The following is a 16,774-nucleotide window of genomic DNA, read 5'->3' on the forward strand; positions in this document are numbered from 1 at the left end:
TATGTCAATTAAAAATAATACTTTTCTATTTAGCAATAATGCATACTAATACTTGCACAATTGTATAGTCCAGTTCCCAAATATAATAGATTCTTCTTGCTAGAACCAATTAGCTTCAGGTTGTGGTTTACACTCTAAATTATACATATAACCTATATTTAAAAATAAATAAGCAGCCCACTTTAAATTTCTTTCCCAACAACATGATTTAGCTGAATGGGAAAGGGAAGATTCAGTAACATCAAGCAAGTGTGGCAAGCCACACTCATGGGGGTTCAAACTGTGGGTGAGAACTGGAATCTCTGCTGTTTGACTTTGTATACCAAGGGAGTGTAGATGGAATACGGCAAGCCAAATCTGAACTTGGACTGTCAGGTGATTTTGTAACGAAGCTCACCTCTACACTTTCAGAGGGTCAAAACTACAAGATGTACGCAGACAACTACTTCACCAGTGCCCCATTGGTAGTTAAGCTCCTTGAGCGTGGAATCCATAATGTGGGATCAGCAAGGCAGGTACGCCTACCCAACTGCAACCTTGAAGATGAGAAGAACTTGAAGAGAAAGGGGAGAGGAAGTTTTGATGTCCGAGTGGAGGGGAACCACAACATCTGCACTGTCAAATGGTATGACAATAGAGCGGTCACACTTGTCATCCTTTGCTGGACCAGAACCTGTGCAGAAGACAGCGCTGGGACAAAACCACCAAAACCATCATTGATGTTGAGAGGCCTTACATTGTTGGTACCTACAACAAACACATGTGAGGTGTGGATTTGTTGGACTCATTTGCTGCCAAGTACAAGTTCCCCATGAAATCCCACTGCTGGTACATTTACATCTTCTGGTACACCATCATCCTTGCTATGATTAATGCCTGGCTCCTCTACAAGCGGGACTGTAAATCTCTGAAGGTGGCTAAGAAAGAGATACTGAACAGGTGACAGTTGCAGGCACAACTTGCAACCCCTCTCATCCTGGTGAACACACAACACAACACCCATTCGCACTGAAGGTGACATCAGGGAGCCCTTTGGATCCTCAGAAGAGACCATCCTCAACAGATGTGAGTCCCCAAGCCAAGAGGTTATCAGGCCACCCTCTGCTGGATGTACATAAAGACATGATTGCACATTTCCCGGTAAAGACAAAGAGAGGATGCTGCAGACACTGCAAAAATGGACACACAAACACACTGTGTAGCAAGTGCAATGTTCACCTGTGCTTCTCAGATGAAAAGAACTGTCTTAGGGACTATCACTGCAAGTAAACACAGACTTCATTCAAACCACATTGAAGGTGATTGAAGAAAAAGTTTTATAAATGCATTTTTTTCAATATTTTTATCAATAAATGCTTATTCACAATAAAATATGATTATGTGATGATTACTCATGATAAATACCGTTATGGGGCTAATTAAGCAATCAATCCTGCAAATGAATGCTTAAATGCTTTGTATATCTGTTCAGACAAAGTGAGTACAAATAGAGAAATTATGCTCTTAACTAGGGCCAATGTTGCAATATTAAAACATTTCCCTAAAAACTTACTAAAATGTAAAAAAAAAAAAATCTTTAATTTGTACACCAGAGGCCTGATTTAACCATATCTTTTTTAAATTTTATTTTAATTTTGCAAATTTTTTCCAATATTGGTATTACAGGTTTAAACACGTGGGTAAGCGATCCAGTATGCAGGTTGATAATTTTGAAGAGGAAATCAGTGAAAATAAGTCAGTCTCTTGAAGGGGATTAAAATGGTCTTTCTAATATTTCAGTCAGGACCACTTTGTCAAATAAAGGTTTATTAAGCAATATGCATACAGATAGTGTTGGCGGTATGGTTCTGTTCTGGGCAAATTTTCCCGCACGCCTTCCGTATGCATGCATGGACGGAGTGGGGAGAGCGGCGGCTGGAGAATCAAAGAGACCCCCCATTGGCAGCAGAATCAGAACCATAATCGTGCATGTTATTGAAAGATTCGCTTACAGTTTTGAAAAAGATTAGATAGGTAAATAAAATAGGGGAGAGATGGAAGAGGGGAAAGGGAGAAGGAGAAAGAAGGAGGGAAAAGAGACACGAATACGTGAAGGTAACTTAATCAGACTGGGAAACGGGTTCTGGCTAGGAGGAGTTGGGGTTGGAGGAGGGGATTTGAAATGCAGCAGCAGCAGCAGCAGCAGCAGCGATGCGCGAGAAGCGGCTCTAGAAGAGGGGATTTAAAGGGTCGGAAATTAGGGTCGTACCGTATTGGTGCGTGCCGGAATGACTGAGTAGCAGCTGATGCATTTGACTATGAGGCAAATTTTCCAGCGCCTTCCGGGGAGAGCGGCGGCTGAAGAATCAAAGAGACCCCAAAACCAAACTATATGCAAAACAGTTCCCCCAACATAACTGATGCGGTAGGCGCTATACCTCCGGAGCTAGTCACCCTTGGATGGGTGGAAGGCGCGTATTGCAACGTGCATAGTGAGGCTAGTGTACGGTCGTAAAAGGAAAAAGGAAGAAAAAAAAGGGGGGGGGGCTAAATACACCTCTGCAGCGCGAAGGTGACCATGAGTGTGTAGTATATCAGCGGACGAGTGAAGACTGGTAGGGAAGCGTGCGCCCTGTAGGGTCTCTGGTTGCTCATGGCTTGATCTGACTTTTTTTTTTTTTTGGAGCCGATAAGAGATCAGGGGAAACGTTGCCCTGGGCTGAGCAAAAGGCTCATATTGCAGAAGGCGCGTATTTGACTAGCAGGTGGGGCCAAGTGTATGGTCGTGAAGAAAGGGGGGGACATAATATGCCCGTGCAGCGCAAGTGACTACAACTGACGATATTCACCGGATGTAGTGGAGGCGGGGTGCTCGTGAGCTGATATCCGGAGCTATGCGGCGATCGGGGGAAGTGTCACCCCGGGCTGAACGAAAGGCGGCAGAATTGTAACAAGCATGTTGCTGTAGTCAGTTAGGCTAGGTGTGCTTAATAAGCCCCTGCCACTGCGGCAGCAAGCATATTGTATATTCACTAAGCTGTAGTGGAAACGGCTGGGGATGCGTGCGTCCTAGAGAATCGGTTGCTTGGGAGGTTGATATTTGGACATACAAGGGAGTGGAATACAAAGAACTACGGCAGGAACTGAGGAAGAAGAAGAATAAGAGATAGATAGAGAGAGAGAGAGAGAGAGAGAGAGAGAGAGAGAAAAGGCACATCAGGATGACAGATTGTAATCAGATGGAGTCCATGACTTTTTGCGCATCTAACATTTGTCCTTAATTCCCGAATGCACGTAGCGTTTGAAAGCCACGGAAGACCATCGTCCCAGACTTTTTAATGTGGGAATCGTAGTAACCGAAGCTGCTGTTGTAGCTGCTCCGATGCGGAAGGAGTGAGATGTGTAGAGCTCTGGAGAGAGGCCGCAGGATTAGTATGCCGAGCGTAGACAGGCGGCGAAAAAGGATCTCGTCATGGCTTTTCTCTCCTCGGTTATGAATAGCGGTTCGTCGGGGCGTGCATGAGGGCGAAAACCCAGATACCGGGACATGTAATGAAAAGGGAAAAAATCAGTATTAGTGCGAGCAATTACGACTGGAATACCTTTAGAATCTCTGTCATATTTTGAGTGTTTTAGAAAAATAGAAAAGTGATGTTCTTCAAGGGTGATATCGGACACTGTGAGGTCATAGGAGGCATCGAAATTATTGGTGCGTGTGGTGAATTCACCAACCCTGAGGAACCCATAGAAAGCACAGAGAAACACAGCTTCCAAGAGTGAATCCAGGTAAGGGCTAAAGCACCCCTGTCTCAGTTTAGTGACCAGTTTTTTGACTAGAGGAAGAGTGAGAGGGAGTCGTTTGTCTTTGCCTTTAGGTGTTTCTTTTTTGATGCCATCGAGGAGCAGGCGATGGATGGATGCCCCAGCAGTCTGCAGACGGATGGGTCCAGGCATCTTAGGTGGAATTGGATGCCTAAAATTTGACTTTTTATGGAGGAAAGTCGCATTTTTTGTGCTAAGAAACAATGCATGATAAAAGCACTCACGACTGCACTGTTAACGGGCAAAACGGGGACTGAAAAATTGTCGCTGAAGCTAGAGAAGCGATTCCAAGCGGAGTAAAACATTTTTAATGTGGATTTAGCTATACTTGATCTCATGTACAGTGAAGCTACGGAAAGGTAAGACTGCAGAGTAGAGCTTAGTCGAGAACAGTCAGGGTGAATGCTGGGCAGGGCAGGTTTGAAGGAGAGGCATCTGGGCACAGTGTTTTGAACTCCTGAAATTTGAAACGATACAGACAGTCAGCTATAGTATTATCAAGGCCAGGTATTTGAGCTGCGTGCAGCGTGAAGTTACTAGTAATGCATGTCCATGTAAGGACATTATTAATAAATAAAGGGGACTGAGGAGTGCCCTTTGTTAATGATGTGGATGGTAGCTTCGTTATCCCAATAGACGAGGATTTGTTTCCTAGACCACTGGTTACCCCAAAGAATGCATGCCACGACGATAGGATATAAATCTAACAAAGCTGTAGACAGGTGTCAGGGAGCTCTCTGACTCTGCTCCCGTGCGTGCCCCGCCCGCACGGAGCGGCTCGCCTGCTTACTGATTGCTCTCACCTGACTCTCATTTCACTCTCATCAGCCACCATATATAATCCCCTCTCTCACTCCCACTCACCGTCAGTTATTATCCATGGTTTCACTGAACATTTCTCGACACTCCCGTGTTCATGTTCAGCTTCGTGCTTCTCCCACGCGCTCCCGTGGTTAGTACACCGACTGCCTTTCATCCCCTACTCTCTGGACTTTGTGTGCCGCGCTTCCACCGCGCACCACCGGATTACACAGACTGCCTTGCTACTCTGGATCTTTGTGGGCCGCGCTTTTCCGCGCACCACCGGATTATTCTACTTCCGTGTTTTCACAATAAACTCTGTTTGCTTCCACTCCGGCTTCCTCCTCTGTGTCTCGCATAACAACAGGACGTTTTGGGGAGGGTTGACAATTCTTTTGGCCAAGCGCTGGCAAACCACTGGTTGTTAAAAAACCTCTGAATCCTCTCTAGGGAGCGGCGTTGGTAAAGAACTTGAGCGCGACAGAAGTTTCTACCGCATCGTTGTAAAAAAAAGAAATTCCGTTCCATCCTTCGCATAAAAGGGACCAGAAATGCAGTTCGGATTTGCAGCCTGTGTCCAGCTTAATAGAATCGTGCAGATTCTCGACCGTTTTAGAGATATCAAGGAGTCTAGAAATGAAAGAGTGACCTTGCAGAATGATCCGCATAGCAAAATTTAAATGTCCTAGAAAATAGAGCAGTTCTTTTTTGTGATGTCGTCATGTGTCAAGGTGTCTTTTAAGGCTTCACTAATGCGATCGAGTTTATCGACGGGCAACAATGCTTGCATGAGATTGCTGTCTAAATTAATTCTGAGGAATTCTAATTTATTTGATGGACCCACGTTTTTTTTATCTGAGAGGGGGATACCTAGCTTTTTGAAAGTTTCTTTCAGGTTTTTGATGCTTCGCTCTGGTTGAGAGTTTGGGTAGTCTACGACAAGGAAATCCTCTAATTGGTGAAGGATGAATTTACTAGGAGAATTTACTAAGGGCAATTACTTAGGAGAATCCAGCAAAGTGCTTCTGATAAGCTATCGAAGATGCGAGGGTTGCTGCGACAGCCGAATGTGAGTCTGACGGCAAAGTACATTATGTTGCGCCATTGTACTCTGAACAGGTGCCATTGGGACAGATGAAGCGGCATAATTTTAAAAGCATCTACGATGTCAGCTTTGCCCAGCCATGCCCATTTTCCGGCTGTTTTGATTAATTGGATAGCGTTGTCAAACGAAGCGTAGAACAGGGAAAAATTAGGAAGAGGAATCAGGCTGTTAATACTTGGAACGTGTTGGAGCTGATGAGTTTATGATTAGACGTTTTTTCTCCGAATACTTCCTTGTCGCTATGCATAGAGGGTTAATCCTAAAGACTGGGAATGGGGAATTGTCGAAGGGGCCGATCATGTATCCTTCATCTATCTCTCTAGCCAGAAGACTATCGACTACTTCAGGTTCCATGAGAGCGGACTGAAGATTGTTACAGATGTAAGGATAAAAGGGGAGCATAGTTAAACCAGCCGTAAAACCGTGAACAAGTCCGGTAATCAAATAATGTACAAAACAGCGATTGGGATGCTTCGTCAAAGCTTTGTCAAGTTCAGGAACGTTGACAGGCATTGGCTTTATTTTTTCCTTTTGGAGGGAGCATGCATCCTCCGGGGACATACGGACTTTGGATGCCCGTCTCCGCAGTAGCTGCAAGCGTGAACAAATTTACAATTGGGAAACCTGCACACACTATCATTGAAATTATAAAACATGGGAGTATGAATCATGGTGTTTGACCTTTTCTTCGTTGTTGGCTTTAGGTATGCGGTCTGCCGGGGTAGTAGGTTTAGCGGATCTCGGGCACAGAGAAAGGGTGTGCATGAAAAGGCCGCATAGTGAGCAAGACAGCGCGCGATGTCCGGTAAAATGTCTACTAATGAGAGGTAGGTCCACTGCAGACCAATCCAGTCTTTGGTTGAACCTTTGGATATACGTAGCTGAGAACGATTTGTGGTTGTTACGTCCAAAGACGTATATTTTGTCTTGTCTTGTGGTTGCTGTTGTGTTGTCTCCTGCTCTCCTGTGGCTCCTCCTACTGTCTTCTCTCAGGTCACCTAATTGCTTCCTCCCAGCTGCACCTGTTTACCAACCGGAAGGGAAGGAGTTTAAAAGCAGAGCAGAAGGCTCAGTTGGAGACCCCTTTCCTTTTCTCCAAGAGCATGATCCGTGTTCTGCCCAGCCCGCCGTATTGAACTCTATGTTGTGCTTATTATCCAGTGATATCGTGATCAGTGACTTTGGTTCTGATGGTTCTTTTGTTATTGTGTGTAATTTTGGGAACGGTAGGGAGGTGGGTGCCACTTTATTTTGTGAATCCTTGTTTTCTCCTGTTTTGTGTTAGTTAGGGAGTGAGTTCAGGTATCTGTTATTTATTTTACTTTTGTGTTCTAGATTATCAAGATTTCAACTCCCCAGGCAGTGAACTTTTGTTTGTTATTTTGGCATTGCCCCCTTCTGAGATTTGTTCCCTTCCTCCATTGAATTTGAACTGATTAGTTTTTGTTTTCTTCCTGTTATCTACAGATGTTTAAATAAAACTTTCGAATTCAGAACGTGTTGATGTGGTGCTGTGGCAGGGTCCGAGTTATGCTCTTCTCTCTTATATGTTAGGTCCCAAAACCCCTAGACACGCGAGCTACGCGCAGGACGGTACTCATAAAAAAGGGTCCCGTCGTAGGCCATAGCGAGGTCTGAAATTATTGCTAAATAGGTGTCGAGTTCGGCCCTACGCTCCGGATACGTTTCGCAAATTATAGCTCTGAAAACGCCAAAGGTGACCTTGAACTCAGGCTTAGTTAGACAGCCTAAGGTCGTTATCTTTTAAGAGTATGGAGACGTAGCCGCATTCTACCATGCGTTTGTCCTGGACCTCTGAGCACAGCAGGATCTTAATGAGATTAATGTCATTACCTGCAAGGATCTGAGCACGCAGATGGGGAGAGATGGCAGTGGCAGGTGGGAAGAAGGGGGCGCCGGCAGCAGGTGCTGGGAGGGCCGTTGCTAACAAATGCGGAAGGAGATTTAGACCCGTGTTTGCTGGTGTAGAGAATGCCGGAGCATCGGGAACCAGTGGAGCAGGGGTTGGTGACGCGGAGGCCACATCGGGGATGGATTATGGTTGATTTTCCAGAGCTTGGTCAGAGAGGGACATATGAATGTTCTGGAGGGCTGACATCACAGGATCATCTTAGATTGGTGAGGTGAAGTCGGGTCGAATGGTCCTTTTCTTTGAAGCTGGCGGGTTGTTGGCACGTGAGCAGTGTTTCCTTTTTGCGGTGGCCTTTTTGGGGCCGGAAGTAGGAGTGGATTGAGTCGGAGGTATTTCACGGATGTTTTCCAGGAAGAAATGGAATAGTTGTACACATATAGATTGTGACATTAACATGTTGTATTCTTTGCCAAATCGACACACTTTTTCTTTTCCCTCAGATGGATTCTCCTATGATTTTAATTTATATGGACAGAAGCTGATATAAGAAAAATCACATTGACTTCAAAGCCATGCTCAGGCAATGGAGTATAACTTTACTTTGCAATTTCAATACAGAGTTTAATAATGAACTTTGTATTTTGACTGATTTGTCAGAGCTCCCTTACAGACCGACTATGAAAATCATTCCTTTGATAGAACTGATGCCACTGTCATCAAGTGACAGAATGAGTGATACTCCAATCACAGCAGATACAGTACTGAACTCTCAAGAAAAGAAAATGGCTTGGCCATTCAGGAAAAGAAAATGGCTTGGCCAAATGTTCTGTTGACGTAGAGTATAAGCAACTTGACAAAGGAGTTGAAACACATTTTTCAGAGGTTGGCAGAGAACATGTACACCTTCAAAGCTTACCCAACATCTTCAGATATACGTTATGTTGCTAAGGCGTTAGTGGCGGCACACCCAACCCCTCGAGAACCACCTTCTGGATACCAACAGTTTAAAAGACAAAATTGGCAATTACAGGTCAAAAATTAGGAGCCTTGGAATCACAGAGGTTATAGTTGATGCTTTGAAAAAAGAGAGATTTTCTGCCAGTTGTAAACCACCTAACAAGAACAATTACCTACATGATGTGCCAGATGGGCAGGATGCCTCCAGCCTTGAAATATGCAGACAGGAATTGGTGGATGAATGCAGTCTTTATCAGTGAGAGAATGGACCTGACGCTATCTTTCAGAAGAAAAGAAGCTGTAAGGTGTACAAAAAAGAATTCAGCTGGGTAGTTGGAAAGAACCTTAAACAGGAGTTTTATGGCTCTCTTCATCATCATGGTCCACAGTTGATTCAGATCTTCAGGTCAAAGTGAGTACTTAAGATTTTCAGTGATTATGCTCAGGGGCCAAACAGTGGCAGCTTTGTGGAGCAGAGATTGAACTCACAACCTTCTAATTAGTAGTCCAACACCTTTAACACTAGGCTACCACACATTCAGGCTTCTTCCTTTGAATGTAAAAACTGAAACAGCATTGTCTCTGCCACCACTGAATTTCAGACCTCAGATGTTGCTGACATGGGATGTGCTGCTATAAGAGGGCTTCCAGGAATACCTGATGACACAACCCAGTTCCAAGTAGGGTTTGTTTCTGACATGGCACCTTTAAAACTTGAATGTACTCTAGAATGATCTCATTGACTCATTGAATAATTGTGCATGTCATTTAGAATTTTTTTTTTAATTAATATTAATTTATAATTTCATTTACATATTTTTGTGCACATAACTAACACAACATCACAAATCATACATGGAGATAACTAAATGGAAACATTTTTTCTAAAAGTTAACTGATATCTTTAAGAATATTAGAGAGCTAAAATTGGTTCACAAATTCTATTTTCATGTCTAGGCTTCTGCTGATGAGGATTCATTCCAACATGTTTCAGTTGGAATCCTAAACAAAGAAAGTGAAGAAGTGGCAGAGCAACCCCTGTACTTCCACATCCATCCACCTTCTGTATCATCTTGGAGGGGAATGTTGTGATGGACAATTTGGAGAACCTGCCTCAGGCCATGTGTCTTGTTTGGGTTGACCTATGACACCTTGACTATCTGAAATGCATAACAAAGACATTCCATTTTATTCAGAAGGTGATGTTATGTTTGGGTAAGAAGGAGCTTAAAGGCAAAGTTTTAACACTGTCAAATCTGCTTGCTATATAAGACTTACGAAAACAGTCTCAATTTTATGTACACTGAGCATGTTACGAGTTTGGCATAGTAATACAATACCAGAATACATATTGTGCCTGTTCAGAGTTAGGCAAATGTTTATGCAGTTTACAGTATAATACATACTGGGCCTATTCAGAGTTTGTCAAATATGTAATAATGTTATTATTTAAATAATTAAATAAATTGTAAATTCAAATAAATCCTATAGTTGCATTTTTGTTGTTTATTGTATATTGTTGTAGAGTATTGTATAGTTCTACAAAAAATATCTAACTAGTTTTGTCTACCAAAGCAATTTAGCATTTTAAGTTACCTAAACTGATAAATATTAGTCATTGTAGCACATTACTCAAATAAATAACACTTTTCAATACAGCTATTCCAAAATGCTAAGTACATTAATCCTAAAATGTCTTTTGTTCAACAAGACAAAATTAACTTTTTTAGGGGGAGTTTCCATATTTATTTTTTTTTTTAGTTGAATCAACCTGTATTTGTTTAGAGTGTAGATCTCAACCGATGTTAAGATTTTATTCTGACTAGTTATAAGGATTTGATTTCTTACCGCAGATCCTGATCTTGTCTCTGCTTAGATTAGCTCTTATGTAGACTGCCAGAATTTCTGCATGTTCTGGACTTTGATTACTCCTTTTGTCCTTTTAGTTATTTTCCTTGGCCACAACTCTGGGGGCTCTGCCAATAAAAATGGGTGAACAATTGTAATCAAATTTCAACTCGACTTTCTGTTTAAATAGACTTTGGGATAATGTCTCAATTGACTTTTTTGCTGTGTTTGAGTTTTTGCTTGAAGTGAATTCCAATGGCAATGGTTTTGCAATACTAACATGCACAGACAGGCGCGCACCACACACATATCCGTTAATGTATTCTGGACAGAGTAGCAAGAAGTAAAAGTGAAGACTTGCAAGTCTTTGCTAGTCTTAAGTCTGTATGTCCCCTAAAGGTAAGTTCACCCACACTGTAAAATTTGTGTTTTATACTTTTTTCATTTTTACAAAAAATAAGATTTTCTTTCTTTCTTTTATTTATTTCTTTTTTTATTTTTATTGATGTTCCTACAACAATCTACAAAGTCAGTTCATTAGAAAATGTTACTACTGTAGAGTTCATGTGATCATCAGTGGACATGGCATTGATACAAACTTTCAGGAATTAACATAACCTTTGGCATGAAATAAAATAATTAAATATAAATATACATGAGATGAAGATGAAAAGGAAGAAGGGATACCATCTTTTCAGAAGCATCTTTAACGTAAAAAATTGAGCCAGCTAGCATTTTAACTGATGTCCTGGTAAGTGAGTGTGTCTTCTTTTGGATCTATTTACATCAGTGGAACAATCGTCCGATTAAACTATCAGCACAGCTGTGACTTTACACCGCTCACCTTGTGGGCTCATGCCACAGGCGAATCACAGCCGTGTTGATATATGGGATAACCGTGATCTGGCTCATGCCATAAAAAATGACAACCTAATGCTTAATTTCAGACAACCCATCAAAAAATATTACACATATTTCAAAAGTTTATTCATCACTGGCATTCAATTTACAGTTGCCATGTTCTCACGACTGCCATCAGTCATCACATATGAATAAGGACAGAAACATGTCTGGAAATGTCTTGGTTCTCCCATAAAGGTGACAGGGGTTTAAAATTATATTAACACTTCTTACTCAATCACTCACCATGATCACCGGTGGTTGATATAAATTTGTGCAATCAGAGGACATGAGATCTAAAATTTCCAGTAAATGTGCTGACAATAAATCAAATGTTTATGCTTGTTTGAAACAATTAAAATTCTTCCATATAAAGCCTTTTAGATTTGATGATAGATTTAGAATCTCAGTAGCATTAAGCCCAGAGGGAGATAAATAACAAATCTTATGAGTAATCCAATCCCTTAAGCAAGTTCAGGCTTCTTTATCTCACGCTGAAGAAGCAGAGGATTGATGACAGAAGAAAAAATAAACTGGTCTGAGTACTTTTCCTATCAGGACGTCAGAGCACGAACTAACATGACTTGAAATCAATGCCTGTGTTATGTATCACAGAAAGAACATTACATGACCTGATATGTCAGCCGTTGCTGAGGTAAGTTAATGAAGTATAAAGAACTGGGAGGCAGTTAACCCAGTAGCACAACAGCATATTGAGTTCTGTGAATTTTGTAATAGGCATTTGGACAGAGATCAAATCCACATAAGATTACTGAATAAGACATATTTATATATATATAAAAATTGGCCTCATAAAATAGTGTTCTTATTGTGCAACCTTCCATATTGTGCAACAACTTCTTGTAACTGATGTATTAAACTTTTAAATATGGCTTAAACCTATTACAAAACCTCAAATACTCTCATAAAAATAAAGCACTCTCTCCCGCGAAACAATAAACACCACCAACCCAAAGTTAATATGCATTATTTGGTTTGTATGACTGGGACCTCTGTGCAATGTTGCTAGGGTGGGGTTGCTCTTGGCTTCTCGGGTTTGATTTGATCATTTTTTCTAGGCCAACAATCAACATTTGCATACAGTAGTTTTCATGGTTTTACACCAAATAATTACAGTTCTCCAAAATCATTGAGATCAAGATTTTAGGCAAAATCGTAAGGAGGGCTCTTCTCCTCATCACCTAATGATCCAATGTATTGATCACTGACTGTCTTGCAACCTGTATATACAGTAACAGAAAGCATTGCCTTATACTGTACATCCAGCATTTGAGAATATGAGTAATCTAAGTGTGCTATTACCTTATGTGCCTGGCTTTTTTCTTATTTTCTCCTTGTAATCTCCTCCATTAAATTTTCAGCAGTGACTGCATGTTCATTAGGGATATCTAGGGATAAATCTAGGGAGTGATTTAGGGATAAACTGATAAATTGTTAAAATTATTCAAAATGTGTATATTTATGTAAAGCTACTCTGGGACTACAGTGTCCATTGTTAAAAATGCTATTGCAAATAAAGTTAAATCAAAGTGAATGAGTGAGGATTGAATGATTAAGTTTAAAAATAAGAAAGGTCCCAATGTAAAATTTAGAGAATGCAGAAATTTAGAGAATGCAGATTGATTACAGATGCACTGATTGTTTTTATAATGAAGATTAATGAGCCATCACAACTCATTTCCCAGAGCTATCCAGAATAAAGAGCAATTTTAAGTTGCTCTCTCTCTCTCTCTCTCTCTCTCTCTCTCTCTCTCTCTCTCTCTCTCTCTCTCTCTCTCTCTCTCTCTCTCTCATCCATTTCCTTTATTTTCTCAGTTTTAGAAATGCTGGAGTTGATAAAAATGTGTTGTTGACTGAGATGTGATGTTGCTCTTTTTCTGTGGTGCTCTTCAAACACTGCAGAATAATTTTTGATTGATCTTATAACTGAACTTATTTACTGGCATTTAACAGTCAGATAATATCACAGATAAATCTTGAGGAAATATTTATGTTGTTTTATTATATTGAACATAATTCTCTCTCTCTCTCTCTCTCTCTCTCTCTCTCTCTCTCACACACACACACACACACGCACAAACACACACACACACACACACACACACACACACACACACACACACACACACACTCACACACACACACACACAAACACGACTAATGTAACAATGGAACGTGTATAAAAAATACAAAAAATACAGTGGTATCAAATATAAAAAAATTAAACATACATATATTTATAGTGAAACAGAACAAATCAAACAAATGAAAAGTCTTGAAATCAGAGGGACTCAGCAATTAGCAGTACATTAGAAGTGTAAGTATAGAACATACAGCTCTATTATTTTACAATGCAGTAATTTGCAAACACTGAACTGAAAAGAATCCAGTCAAAAATTTATGAACTGCTAACACTCAGCTATAAGCTATATACTCAGCTACTATCTGTTTTCTCTCTTTTTTAAATCATGATCACCACACAGATAAAAACAATCGGAATGATTTCAATCAGTTGTTTTCCATCTTGGTTTCTAAACTTTTCACCATTTTCATCACCCAGGACTTTGTGGGGTCAGCACAGAATGTCATCGTTGATTTCTTTTTCATAACAGTGAATCTTTTAAAAGAAGAAAATAGTGTTATATCTCAATTTATGCATTAATATATATATTTATATTTTACTGAAATATCACTCTTCCTTTTGTAGGACCTGTCTGGAATTGGAAAATAACTACTAACTAACTTACATAACAGCGGAGCGGTTGCATCCTCCATCACTCATCTGAGTCCTGAAGTCCACAATTCTTCTTTTGGTGCTCATCTTAGGCTCCTTATTATACTTTAGGCAACAATTTTCATAAGAACCTATTACGAAAGGGGAATATTATTAAACTGCGTGCATCTTGACGGATAAAATGTAATACCGATTCCATGAGCTGCATAATAGTTCCAATATTTCATAATATTCTCGATATATCCAGCTGAATGTAAATGAGGAATATATCCCCCCCCCCCCCCCAAAAAAAAAACAAACAAAAAAAAACCTGTTAAGACAAAACCTCAAAACACATTTCAGTCAGTATAAAAACGAAGGTGCAGATGCGGAAAAGTGGTTTGTGCCAACCTTGTGCCAAACTTGGGTACAGGCATGCCATAAGCAGGAGTAAACTGATGAAATAAATCTTCATCATTGCTCTTTGTTACCTGCGGTGAAATAAAATGTATTTATTTATTGAGCTCCAGCATTAAAGAACATTTCCTGAGCTGAGATAAAATCAGTTTGTGGTAAAATAACATACCTTGGCAGTCTGTGAAATTGTTCAGTGAACAAAAATGTTGCTCAGTCTCTGGATAAGCCGCTGTATGTGCACTTTGGGGGACCGTGCTGCCCATTTATGGCTTTCAGCAATTCCACTAACACACCTCTTCCTCTCACTTACACAGGATCCTACCAATGATGAAGAAGCCTGTAACCAGTTTTTTTTCTGGATGGTAAAACAAAACTAAAACTATAAGTTTATTACAATGTTTATTTATGTTTTAAAGAAATAACCTTCCAGGAGTTCAGTGTTTAGTTTTTCCCTAGGGACATTGGGACACTTTTAAAGACATATTATAATAAACTAACCGTTTAATAAACTGTCAGACACCAACCCCTCCCCCACTACAACCCCTCAGTTTTGATCATGCACATCTGTTACTTATCAAAGCCAGTATAAACAAATATCTGAGAAGTGAGATTGTGCAACGCTTTACATGAAGTCTGTTCACATACAACTTGAAACATGCCGAAAAGTGTTTTTAAAGCATTATTTGAAACACATGTAATTGCAACATGCAATGTCCGTTTTAACTCTTTATCCTCACTAATGTCCTCACTAATGTCCTCACTCTATAAGTCTGGTAAACCAACTGGATGCAATTTATTTTCATTATGAGGATCATCTTCAGAAATTCCCATGTTAATATGTCTTTATGGTTTTCAGACATTCCTCCACATTCTCATCCTCTGTGGATCTCACACACTGACAGTGGGATTTAGGACTCAATTTTGGTAAGCTGGATGAAAAATAAAGCCTTGTTCTAGGTTCAAGGGCTATTTTTTATATTTCATGAAAAAAAAAACTTGGATTATTATCCATCTGGATGATCCAAAAAGTAGCCCAAAATATCCCCAGTATTGCATAATTTAGAGAAGGCTGCCTGATTTTGCTCAACAAAAACGCAAAGTACATGACAAGTTCATGATCCCATTTACTGTAAAATGATCTTAAGTACATGTTTCTCATGACTCTTTGCAAAAGAAATCTGTATTTACCACAATATTTCAGTGTTGACAGTTTTCTGTAGTTTTCTTATTTACAAGAAACCCCATGGTTTTTGTTGACATTAAACAGTTTTTGTCTCACCTCAGCATAATCTAGCACCAAAAAATTTTAACAGCATTTAACAGAAAATTGAGAGCTAACAAAGGCTTTATACCAAAAGAAAAACAAACAAACAAAAAATAACAAAACAAACAAAATAATATAACAGAGAACAATGTGGCATGTTTTTTTGCTTTTCACACAAGAGGCAATTATTAATGTACAGCGTGATCCATCATAAATGTTACTATGACCTATGACATAAAGTAACCAGGTTGCAAGTGCTGCAATAATAATAATAATAATAATAATAATATCAAAATTTCAAGTAGCATTTTCAGGTGGCCAAACTGACTGTTAGACTGTTAGGAGCTACTCTGTACACAGACTGTTAGCCACATTAACAGATGTGCTATTTATGCAGATTGTTTTACATACAACATATATTCATTTTCCCTTCTAATGAGTCTTCCATGCAGATCAGATTTGGACAAGGAGTGCTGCACAGTAAAATAGTGCACCACCATCTCTGTGTAAGCTAACCCTTTCTGCTTTGCCTTTCTACCCTCATACAGGTAGCACTGTCTGAAGGTTTTCTTAGTGTTCCAGATCTTGCTTTGACGTCCACACATTCCCTTAAATGCTCTTAACATTTTGAACACTTGAAATCATTTTCAGATTTTCAGTCATCTGTATAGAGGAGCCCATGTTGGTTGAGTGTGAGCACATGGTGTACAGAATCAGAGAATATATAATGCTATGGAAGTGTTATTCCTAATCAAGTCAAGTCAAGAAGCTTTAATTGTCATTTCAACCATATATAGCTGTTGCAGTACACAGTGAAATAAGACAATGTTTCTCCAGGACCAGGGTGCTACATAAAATGCAAAGACAGAGAGCTAAGGACCTAGTAAGTCTTAGCCACATAAAGTGTAATTGTGCAACCTGGTGCAAACAGTGCAGGACAAGACAAACAAGACAGACAAGACAGTGCAGAACAAAAGACAGTGCAGACAAAAAATTACAAGACAATACAAAAAAGATAATAAACAGAAACAGCGCTGACCAAATGCCTGGCAATAAAGCTAATTCTGATTCTGA

The 16,774-nt window shown here is 40.1% G+C and overlaps 2 long non-coding RNA genes across 2 annotated transcripts; one reads left to right on the top strand and one right to left on the bottom strand.

Moving 5' to 3' along the window:
• Nucleotides 1-3,177: 3,177 nt before the first annotated feature.
• Nucleotides 3,178-9,633, top strand: LOC125139414. Its single transcript, XR_007138464.1, has 3 exons — nucleotides 3,178-8,949; nucleotides 9,140-9,217; nucleotides 9,495-9,633. It is a non-coding gene; the product is annotated as an uncharacterized LOC125139414 (long non-coding RNA).
• A 3,834-nt stretch (nucleotides 9,634-13,467) lies between these two features.
• LOC113657807 lies at nucleotides 13,468-14,624 on the bottom strand. Its single transcript, XR_003444242.2, has 4 exons — nucleotides 14,606-14,624; nucleotides 14,431-14,510; nucleotides 14,054-14,171; nucleotides 13,468-13,923 (listed from the first exon to the last, which is right to left on the bottom strand). It is a non-coding gene; the product is annotated as an uncharacterized LOC113657807 (long non-coding RNA).
• Nucleotides 14,625-16,774: the final 2,150 nt, after the last annotated feature.

This window comes from Tachysurus fulvidraco, chromosome 2, assembly GCF_022655615.1.
Source record: "Tachysurus fulvidraco isolate hzauxx_2018 chromosome 2, HZAU_PFXX_2.0, whole genome shotgun sequence".
Classification (NCBI taxonomy): domain Eukaryota; kingdom Metazoa; phylum Chordata; class Actinopteri; order Siluriformes; family Bagridae; genus Tachysurus; species Tachysurus fulvidraco.